Source organism: Diceros bicornis, chromosome 11 (genome assembly GCF_020826845.1).
Source record: "Diceros bicornis minor isolate mBicDic1 chromosome 11, mDicBic1.mat.cur, whole genome shotgun sequence".
Classification (NCBI taxonomy): Eukaryota; Metazoa; Chordata; class Mammalia; order Perissodactyla; family Rhinocerotidae; genus Diceros; species Diceros bicornis.
Genome location: NC_080750.1, coordinates 10,606,657 through 10,618,710, shown reverse-complemented (window position 1 = coordinate 10,618,710; position 12,054 = coordinate 10,606,657).

The window sequence follows — 12,054 nt, the reverse complement described above, 5'->3', positions numbered from 1 at the left end:
TAAGCATAGCGGCAAACTGATTCTAAAGTCTATATTGAAAGACAAAGGAACACAATAGAGAGCCCAGAGGTAGATGCCCATAAATACAGTCAACTGAGCTTGGACAAAGGAGGAAAGACAATACAATGGAGCAAAGATAGTCTCTTCAACAAATGATGCTGAAACAACTGGACATCCACATGCAAAAAAAAATAAATCCAGGCACAGACTTTATACCCATCACAAAAGTTATCTCAAAATGGATCATAGAACTAAATGTAAAATGGAAAACTAAAAAATTAGAAGATAACAGAGGATAAAACCTAGATGACCATGGGTATGGTAATGACTTTTTAGATACAACCACAAAGGCATGATCCATGAAAGGAAGAATTTATAAGCTGGAATTCATCAAAATTAAAAACTTCTGCTCTGTGAAAGACACAGTCAGAGAATGAGAAGAAAAGCCACAGGCTGGGAGAAAATAATTGCAAAATACACATCTGATAAAGGACTGTTCTCCAAAATACACAAAGAATTTCTAAAAGTCAACAATAAGAAAACAAACAACCTGATTAAAAGATGGGCCAAATACCTTAACAGATATCTCACCAAAGAAGATATATAGACAGTAAATAAGCATATGAAAACATGTTCTGCATCATATGTCATCAAGGAAATGCAAACTAAAGCAACAACGAGATACCACTACACACCTATTAGGATGACCAAAATCCAGAACAGTGACAACACCCAATTCTGGCGAAGATGCGCAGCAACAGGAACTCTCATTCATAGCTGGTGGAAATGCAAAATGATACAGTCACTGTAGAAGACGTTTTGGCAGATTTTTACAAAGCTAAACAAACTGTTAGCAGAAGATCCAACAATCACATTCTTTGGTATTTACCCAAAGGAATCAAAAACTTATGTGTATGCAAAAATCTGCACATGGATGTTTATAGCAGGTTTATTCATAATTGCCAAACTTGGAAGCAATCATGATGTCCTTCAGTAGCTGAACAAATAAATAAATTGTGGTACATCCAGACAATAGAATATTATTTAGGGCTAAAAAGAAATGAGCTATCAAGCCATCAAAAGACATGGAGGAAACTTCAATGCATATTAAATGAAAGGAACCAGTCTGAAAAGGCTACATACTGTGTGATTTGAACTATATGACATTCTGGAAAAGGCAAAACTATGGAGCACTAAAAATATCAGACATTGCCAGGGCTTGGAGGGCACTGAGTAGGGATGAATAAGCAGAGCCTAGAAGACTTTTAGGGCAATAAAAATACTCTGTATGATACCATAGTGATGGATATACATCATTATACACTTGTCCAAACTCATGGAATATACAACACCAAGAGTGAACTGTAGAACTATGGACTTTAGGTGATGATGTGTCAACGTAGGTTCATCAATTATATGAACATGCCTCTGGTGGGGGATGTTGATAATGGGGGACGTCAGAGGTATGTGACAGCAGGGAGTATATGGGTGTTCTCTGTACTTTCCACTCAATTTTGCTGTGAACCAAAAACTGCTCTAAAAAATAGAGTCAATATAAAAAAGTGAGGTAGAGGAATTTAGAGTTAAAGAAAAAAAAAATCAGTCAACAAGGACAGAGAGCCTAAAAGAAAGGAGTTAGGGATTTCCTTTGTGCCATTGTATCAGTTTGGAAGCATATTTTTTTCTCCTCCTCTATTTGTTTGTTTGAGAAAATAGCAAACAAAAATTATCAAACAATTTTGTGAAATAATTGTTTTTCCAAACTTCATTAAATATTTAAGGCTATAACTAACAAAAACAAACAAACAAAATTTGCTCTTTGATTCTAACTCAGGAGTTGAGAGAACATAGAAAAACTTTTAGCTCCGTGGTAGCACAAAGACACATCTAGATAACATGTATTACAGCCATTGAAGGAATGTGTTCAATGACAGGTGTGTGCACATCATAGGAAAAATAAAAAAGATGGAAGAAAAAGTGTTATGTGAATAGAGACCACCAGTAAATTTACTGCTATCTTCAAAACCAAGTCAATATTATTTTGTTAAAATGAATTTTTTCATAGAATGCCCCGTGTAGCTTTGTAACGATCTGTTTATTATTTTCCTTTTTAGTTCTTTTTCTTTAAATGTATTATTTCATTTTTTTCGTTCACTGATTTATAAATCTCTAGTAAGTGCTATGTGAGAAATACACATAATGAATGTCAAAAGAGTAAATTATGTAAATATCAACATATAAAACAATAGACTTTGAACAAATACTAATCACATAATTTCTAGTTTTTATATCCAGTGTGTTATTACAGTAAGCTATTTGCAAGATATGATGACTAAAAGATGCATCTGTCCAGTTTTTCTTTCTTTTTTTAATTGTGGTAAGAGCACAAAATGAGATCTATCCTCCTAACAAATTTTTAAGTACACAATACTGTTATCGTTAACCATAGGCACAATGTTCCACAGCAGATCTCTAGAACTTATTCATCTTGCATAACTGAAACTTCATACCTGTTGAACAGCAACTCCCTTTTTCCCTCTCCCACCAGCGCCTGACAACCAACATTCTATTTTCTGTTTCTATGAGTTTGACTATTTTAGATACCTCACATAATTGCAACTATGTGGCGTTAGTCTTTCTGTGACTGGCTTATTTCACTTAGCATATTGTCCTCTAGGATTCATCCTTGTTCTTGCATATGGCATGATTTCCTTCTTTTTAAAGGCTAAATAATATTCCACTGCATGTATATACCACATTTTCTTTGTCCATTCATCTGTCAATGGACATTTATGTTGCTTTCATATCTTGACTATAGTGAACAATGCTGCAACGACCATGGGGGGGGCATGTATGTATCTCTTGATTTCAATGTTTTGGATATTATATATATATATATTTCCAGTGAGATTGCTGAACTATATGTAACTCTATTTTTAATTCTTTGAAGAACCACCATGCTGTTTTTTCATCGTGGCTGCACTATTTTAAATCCCCACCATCACTGTACAAGGGTTCCAATTTCTCCACATCCTTGTCAACACACACACACACACATACATAAATATTGGTGGTGGTGGTAATAGACATTCTAACAGGTGTGAGGTGATAGCTCATTGTGGTTTTGATTTCCCTTATAATTAATTATGTTAAGCACCTTTTCATATACCTGTTGACCATTTGTATGTCTGCTTTTGTAAAATATCTATTCAAGTCTTTCGCCCATTATTTAATCAGGTTGTGTTTTGCTAAAGAGTAGCAGAGTTCCTCATATATTTTGGATATTAATCTTATTTTTCAACATAAAGGGAAAACAACCTACTTAAAAATAGCAGAAGTTAAATATATGTATATATATACACACACACATATACATATATGCACATATACATATAATAAATATGTATATATACATTCATTCATTCCAAAAGTAACTATCCTACTAGTGCATTGAAATCACCTGCCGAAGTTGCAGCTGAAGACCCAGCTTGGAGGCAATGCTCTGCGAGAATGATATGCCATCCTCAAGAGGCACTATGCTTACAGAATCAGAGACCTCTCTATGACTCTGTGTCCTCAATAGGAGGAATACATGGGTGTGGAAAGCAGAAATGACCTCCCTTACCATTATTCCCAAAGATTCACATTCAGATTCCTGTCCCTGAACTCTGGGCTCTGCAGGGTTGAAGGACCTGGTCCCAAAGGGGATGAAATCTTGGCAGTTCCACTGAACTCTAAGCTATTAGGCTACCACTTGGGCACTTTGGACTCCCACTGTCCAGGGACAGGCAGGTCAGAAGAGGAGTCATCATATTGACAGAAGAAATTGATTCTGATAAGGAAGTAGAGCTGCTATTACATAGTGGGGCCAAGAGGAATATATGGGTAACTCAAGTAATTCACATGGGCTCCTCTTGGTACTTCCTTGCCTAATTGTAACTATGAATGAATAAGTGCAGCAAATCCAGCCTATGAAGAATATAATTACAAGGGATACAGAGTGCTCAAGAATGAAGACTTGGGTCCACCACCAGGAATGCCACTGCGACCAGCAGAGGCAAGGGATATGTAGAATAGACAGTGGAGAAGGGATACTTTGAGTACCAATTGCGGTGGTGAAACCTATTCCAATGATGGAGGCTCTAGTGCATCCCAGCAACCACCATTTCCTAAGTTTACCCTCAAGAAAAAATCCAGCTGGAACCCTGGCAGAGTGGCTTGCTAACGTGTATAGAAAAGTGGATCTGTGTTGTGCAAGGGATAGACCACGGAGGCCACGGAGGAGTGCTAATCTGATTTCCCTTCCAAAAGGAACTTGTCATTCAGCCTTAAAGAGTACAGTTAGCTGACAGTCTCAGCTGTTAGCACTTCCAGGATTTGCCTCAGCATTTGAGGCCCACTCTTCTCTTTTCAAGTAGCCCTCACCCAGGGGTTCAGCACAGCAGGAGTTCTAGGGGCTGGCTATTTCTGGCCAATGTGGGACTCTTCTAATAGGCAGTCTTTACTTGGTCCCCCCCATCCGGTTGGCCAAGACTTGGTCAGATATGCGTTGTAGTAAAAGACTGTAGCTGCAGAAAACTGCAGAGAAATCCTAATTTAAAGCAATAATTTTCCATTTATCATCTATTAGTAATATAAATTTATTTTATTTATTCAAAAAGATAAAATATATTTTAACTAGACCTGCCAATTATAGTTGACCAATTTAATAAAATAAACTACTCAATCTATTTAGAATATAGACTTACATGAGTATATTATTATCCAAAAAGCTAAAAGTGAGAAAAGTGACAAAGATAAGAAAATGTAATAGAAGTCAAAATTCCAACACCATTTCCTTTCACAGTCTTTAGATCTGAATCACAGTCTGAAGCATTCAGAGCCCAAGTTTGTGACCATGTCCCTTAATTTTTATCAAGAGTTATCCCAAACAAAAGTGTTGCACTCTTAACAACGTCTCTGCTTCTCAGAGGAATCAACTGACATGCTGTTCTTTTGTTGCCAAATTTTTGAATCAGGTAGCACTGTCTTTTAATGTATCGCCAGGTGGGAAACAGTGCCACAATGAGCTAAGACATTGAAAGTAATTACTTTTCTTTACAGTTTGCAGGAAATGGGCACACATTGTTGTCTGAATAACTTTATTAAGATCAAGTTTCTATTACTTTTTTTTTATACTGTTACATTCTAATGCATTAACTAGTAATAACTTTGGGAAATTTTATTAGAGTTCATTACATTGATTTAAAACAGTGGTTCTTAACCAGGGGCAATTTTTCCCCCAGAGGACATTTGGCAATACCTGGAGACATTTTCGGTTGTCACAACTTGTGTGTGTGGATTTTTTGGAGGGGGTGGGGAAGGGTGGAAGAGGGCTGCTGCTGGCCTCTAGTGGATAGAGGCCAGGGGTGCTGCTAAATATATCACAATGTACAGGACAGCATCTGCCAGTAAAAAATTATCCAGACCAAAATACTAATAATGCCAAGTTTGAGAAATCTTAATTTAAAGCAATAATTTTCCATCTATCATCTATTAGTAATATAAATTTATTTTATTTATTCAGAAAGATAAAATATATTTTAACTAGACCTGCCAATTATAGTTGACCAATTTAATAAAATACTCAATCTCTTTGGAATATAGACTGATAAGAGTATATTATTATCCAAAAAGCTAAAAGTGAGAGAAGTGACAAAGATAAGAAAATGTAATAGAAGTCAAAATTCAAGCAAATAAGTGAGACAAATGACTTCTGGAATTGTCAAAAGTTTTGTGTTTTGACTTTGATATTAATGAAGCTCACATTTTCAAGATATCAATTTTATTTAAAATACCTATGCTCTACTGACTGAGTCACTGTCTTCACTATATCTTTACCCAATTAAATATAAGAAATTTTCTGCTTACATTTTTAAAAGAACTAAAAATTAAGAATTTTATCCCATTAAAATATCAAAGTCAACAAACTGATTCTCAGCATTCATCATAAATACAATTACATGTTAAATATTTGAAATATTAAATCCTAACATATTTTAGTAAAATACTTGGATGAATAAGAATCTTATTTTTTAAAATAAAATTTGTAACAGATTGATTTCTGAATGATTTAATTTACTATAATGGAATATTGTAGAGAGGAAACACTGTGAACACTAAAATAGGCTAGATACATTTAAGAATTTTATCTGTATGAAATGATTTATTCTCATTTAAATTATTTACTTGTTTATCTTACACTTGAAGTCAACATTAAGAAAAAAAGGCTAGGAATCAACTGATCCCATCATCAATATTAATTCTTCAGAAATAATTTGCTAAATGTGTTCATGTTTAATTGTTCTCACAGGAAACAAAAGGTGAACATTAATATTTTCAAATTGATATAAAACTATATAATGTTCAAACTACAAAGGTCTTGATAAACAGTTGTCCTATACCTAATTCTTGAGATCAAGAAAGTAAAATGCAAAAATCACTTCAATTAGTATCAGTATCATCATCATTTCAGTAACTCATAAAATAATTACAATAATTAAATTCCAAAGTCAAATGAACAACAATAAGAATGGGGAAATTTGTAAATTTCTGATTATCCTGACTCTTTAACATGCAGGACTAACTCTAGCCAAGCAGTTAGTTAAAATGATTTTTAATTTTATCATGGTTCTGCCTAACTGTATTCTCATCTAAACTAATCATAAGAAAGGTAACAAAAGTTGAATAATATTTTTGTGCCCCAGATTACTTTGTAGGCAGTCTCCTTGAACTTTTTCCTCTGGTCACTGCTAATCAGAAAATCCATTACAGAAACGGGACTCTGAAAAGTTTACAAGTAATACATTTCAATTTTTTCTTCTAGTGCCAAAATCTATTAATTCATTTAATTAGAAGTAAGAGGCATTGATTTTGTGACAACAATTTACATTAAAAGCAATGAACTTTTCAGTAATCAGGGACACTGAGCCACTACAGTCAATGGCTCATTACTCAAATACCGTAAAGAAGCATAGAATGGGATAATTAATAATCATGGTTTCAAATGACGTTTTTCTAGGTTAACACAGAATATAAAGTATTACATTGACCTAAAACCGTGACAACTCTAATTTCAAATATTAAATGTGCAATAATAAAAGAATATTACAATTTAAATAAATAATTTACAAGATTCATCTAGAAGTATAAAAAGAAATTGCACCACTTATTATCAGGTCATATACTATTTTGCAAAAGAAAGTCTACAGTCACAGGTATAAGTTGTCATGTATGTTTTCTGTATTTCCTCAGAAATATCTTTCACTGAACACTTCTACCTAATTAGGCCTCAGAATAAGACATATGTCACAATATCCAAGAGAAATCATAAGACAAATATGTCTAAAGTAATGTTGAAAACTTCTTAGATGTAAACATGATACTTATCAAAACATGATGGAAAAGACTTTACTCTTGTTTTTAAAAGCAGATTTTTGAAGTGTTTACACATGTAGCTTTCAGCGATAGTTGCAATGATGAAGAGTCTACCATATACATCTAATCCATTTAAAATCCCATGTTTTCTTCCTTAAGTACAAAACAGAAATTTTCTTATAAAAATACCATACGAGAGAAGTGAATGTGATGAAAATATATTTGATTCCTGTAGTCCTCTTTGGAGAAATGTCTGATTGATTTTTATCGTGCACTACACCATTTCAGCAGGACAAATTGCACTGCCGCTCAGGTACAGAGCCTGTGTGTCATTGGAAGGTGGGATGGCACAGTGGACACCTGGCAACTTGATGGTTGCTCTATAGCCACATTCTTCCATGTTATTTTACAGAAGTTTGATTATTTAGAGTTTCTTCAAAGGAGGAAAACCTGTGTTCTTTGTTTGATTGCTTTGTAAAAATCAAATTGGGAATATTCTACTTTTTGTAACAGGTCATCTCAATATTCAGTTGGTTGATACAGTGCAATGTCAAATGATCATTTTTATGGAGAATACTTTGGCTATTAAAAAAAAGTTTGGAGGGGACAATACGGTTGTGTAGTGGTTGAGTTCGCACGCTCCTCTTTGCTGGCCCAGGGTTCGCGAGTTCAGGTCCTGGGCGGAGACCTACACACTGCTCGCCAAGCCATGCTGTGGTGGCGTCCCATATAAGGCAGAGAAAGATTGGCACAGATGTTAGCTCAGGGCCAATCTTCCTCAAGCAAAGAAAAAAAAGTTTAAAGATTATGGACTTAGACTTCTTGTTGCCTTTTATGTATTAAATATCTAACACTTAAAAGATTAAACACAATTTCAGGTCAAATCAATATTCAATTTTAGACCATACCAGATAATGTTTGACATCATTCAGATCTGTGTAGTACATTATATATTCTCATATAACATTCAGTTTTCCCGTGAAGTACCTATAGCAGTCATAATTTTATATACATTTTCATGAATATTTTGTTAGTAACTTTCAGTCTCTCAATATTTTAAGATAATAGACATAGGAACTGCACTTACTATGTGATTATTTATCTTATCCTTTCACCTAACATAGTGACTTGACTGGCGCATGGGAAGGTCTCAGCAAATACCTGAGTCGTATACACTTGAATGGCTCAAATCTACCAATTCTCATAAATTTCTAGACAGCAAATTTGTTGGAGTTTTACAAGACCTATTGCCGTATAAGTAAGTATTGGATTAAAAATGATTTTTTTTTTGTGCTTAAGACACTAAAATTGCATTCGATTAAGTAAACAGGGTCATCATGTTGTCATGACTTTTTTCATCACGTGGTCTATCATTATTGTAACTAGACTAGTTCAAAGTTATTGCATTTCACTGGTAAAGACAATTATTACATTCAATTCTCGTAACACTGCTATACAAAGTCGCTTTCATTTTTTTTCTAATTCTTTATATCTGTTTTCCTCTCTGTTGACATTTGTACATTCCTTTAACAGATATTTATCGAGTAAGCACTCTGTGCTCAGACATTGTGGTAGGTAGTGCTTTTCTATATCAGTGAAGAAAATAAACAGAAGTACCTACTCCTGTAAAGGTGAAATTCTATCAGGAGGAGAAACAATAAATAAACACAAGAAACAAACAACATTCTAAAACTTAAATTATTAAAGTATGGTAGACTGTGATAAGTGCAAGTAAAAAAGAAACAGGAGATCAGGTAAAAATGGACAGAGAATGTGATGGGGATTACATTTCCAAGAAAATGGCTGGATGGATCTCATTAAGAAGGTGACATTTGTGTAAAACATCAAGGTGATGAGGGGACCATCCCTCATGAGTCTCTAGAAAAAGAAGGAAGGAAGCCAAGGAAAGACCCAGTGCAGAGATGCTCAGCATCACATATAGTCTGTGAAATGAAAAGGAAGACTGTTGGGTTGTAGCACAGTGAGTGAGGGGTAGAGTAGGAGGAGATGAGAACAGAAAGGTCAAAGGATGAGGAGGTGAGTCGGGAAAGTATGTATGCCATATAAGGCCTTTGAGGCTTTTGCATGAAGTACAAACGTACATTTTGCTGAATTTTGAATGGGAGAATGGCATAATCTGACTTCGATTTTCAAAAGATTGTTCTAGACGCCAACACGACAAGGATGGAAGCAGAGAAAGGAGCCTATATTTTTTCTCTTAACTGGGACAAAATAGATTTTTCTTTTTAACTTGTTAGTTTTCTTTTTATTGGCTATGGAATTTTTGTCCCATTTCTTACTTTAGTTTATTTTATTTGAAGGGAGCACGTTTAGGACACCTTCTGTCTTACTACAAAATATTGGTATAGTTTTATTTGACTCTTTTCCCTATTTATCAAATAATGTTTTTTATTATCTTTTCAGCACATTACATCCAGCACCAGATAGTGGTGTTTTCCCATTTTCTCTAAGACATCCTCTCTTATTCTGATAAGAAGGAATGGTGGGCAGCAGCACTCAGTGGATTTATGTCTCTTTTCTCTTTCTTGGTAACCCCAGTGAAAGCTCTGCATCACCTCCATTTTATGCAGGCCACACCTGAAGTCATAGAACCTTCCTTCAGATTTTGGGTTATTCCCCAGTGGAGGGTGAGCTGACAGAAGAGACCCCATTGTGTAGCCTGGAATTTGTGTTTATTTCTCTCCCACTTCCTTGTATATAAACTTCCATTTAATCTACCCTAGTGGAAAAATCTTCACTTGGGTTTTCCTTCCTTTGGGGAAGAAAAATTTCTAATTCTAGCAATTTATCTAAGGATTAAACCTTATTCCCTGCACAAAAGCTACACTTCCTCTAGGCGTCTACTTACATCCTCAAACCCTAACCCCTAACTTCTTTCTCACTGAAGTAGGCTGGGAACTGAACGACTGGGAACTGAGTACAGTTAAAGAGTCTAACTTGATTTGACCTAAACAATTTGGATATTACATAACACTTTTCAATTTTCGTGATTTGAAATTGTAATGTTTCATTCATTTCAGAAATGCTGGAGTATTCTTTGCTACATCAAATTTTTACGTTTAGTAGGGGTTGGAAAAAGTAAGTTCTTTAGGATTGCATATTGAATGAGGTTGGAAATTCCCAGCAGTTTGGTTCAAAGTTCTAATCCAGAATGGTCCACTTCTGGCTATAAACACAGGAAACGATGGGAAAAAAAAATCCTAAACATTTTAAATTTATAGACGCTCTCAAAAGAAAGAAAAATAATGAAAAACTGCACATAAAAAAAGAAAGGACATGAAAAGCCTGTGTGAAAAGCAAAAGTTTCAATGTGGTGACTTACAAGGTATTAGATCAAGTACAGGACACAAGGAGTCTTCATACCCACAGGGGAAGAGGCCTACTTTCATCTCACACGAGTTCCCGGAGCTGGAACTGAGCCCACAGTAAGAAGTCAGGAACCACAAGGTGGACTTATCCTTTATTTTAAAAAGTAAACTAGGAAAAACTGTGCCCACTAAAGGAAGGGCAGTGAAGTACGCAATTCACTGGGAGCAGGAGTGGGGTGAAAAACTTATGCAGAGTATCTCATGCATACTCTGATGTGCTGGAGAAGGGAATGTGAATTCACATTACTTATGTGGTGTGTTGAAAGAACCTAAGCTAAGAAATTAAAATGAGTTCTAGTGAAGTGAAACCTCAAGTACTCTAGCAGAAGCAAATGGAAAAATCTTACAACCTAGGGGGCAAGGGACTCCAGAAGAGAAAAATTCACCAGAGACAACAAAATCAAATAAACTCCCAAGAAGGAGAGTCCGCCTACTCAATAAACAGGAGAAACAGTGGCCAAAGAAAAAGATCTAATAGTCGTGTAAATAAGACTATGAAAAATGCATTTAAAATGGTTAAAGAGAAGAAAGAATAGAACTGTAATGAAAGATCAGCACAGTACAAAAATAAAAATTAAAAAAAGGGGCCGGCCCGGTGGCGCAAGCGGTTAAGTGCACGCGCTCCGCTGCGGCGGCCCGGGGTTCGCTGGTTCGGATCCCGGGCGCGCACCGAAGTACTGCTTGGTAAGCCATGCTGTGGCGGCGTCCCATATAAAGTGGAGGAAGATGGGCACCGATGTTAGCCCAGGGCCGTCTTCCTCAGCAAAAAAAGAGGAGGATTGGCGGATGTTAGCTCAGGGCTGATCTCCTCACAAAAAAAAAAAAAAAAAAAAAAAAAAAAAATTAAAAAAAATATTGAAAGACATATAGAGAAATTAGGAATACAAATTATGTTAATTAAAATGAAAATAAACTATAAACAGTTAATTAGCTTTATGTTTCCCTTTATCTTTTCTTTCTCACTGGTTAGCCTAAGTATTTTTGTTTTTGTTTTTGTCTTTTTCCTTTTCAACCCAGCTGAAAGCTAAAAGTAGAAACAAAGATTCAAAGAATTTCCTCATCTCAGTGCCAGAAGAAAGTTTAACTGCACACGTTTTCAGGAGCAGAGTTTTCTTCTTCCTGGCACCAGATGACCCTGAGCCTGGGTAATAGGATCATAATGGTTCATGATATTAGATATCACATAAATCATTCTCTCTTCAGAATTTTATAGAAAATGAAACATAAGTTGCAATTCAGCACTTAAACA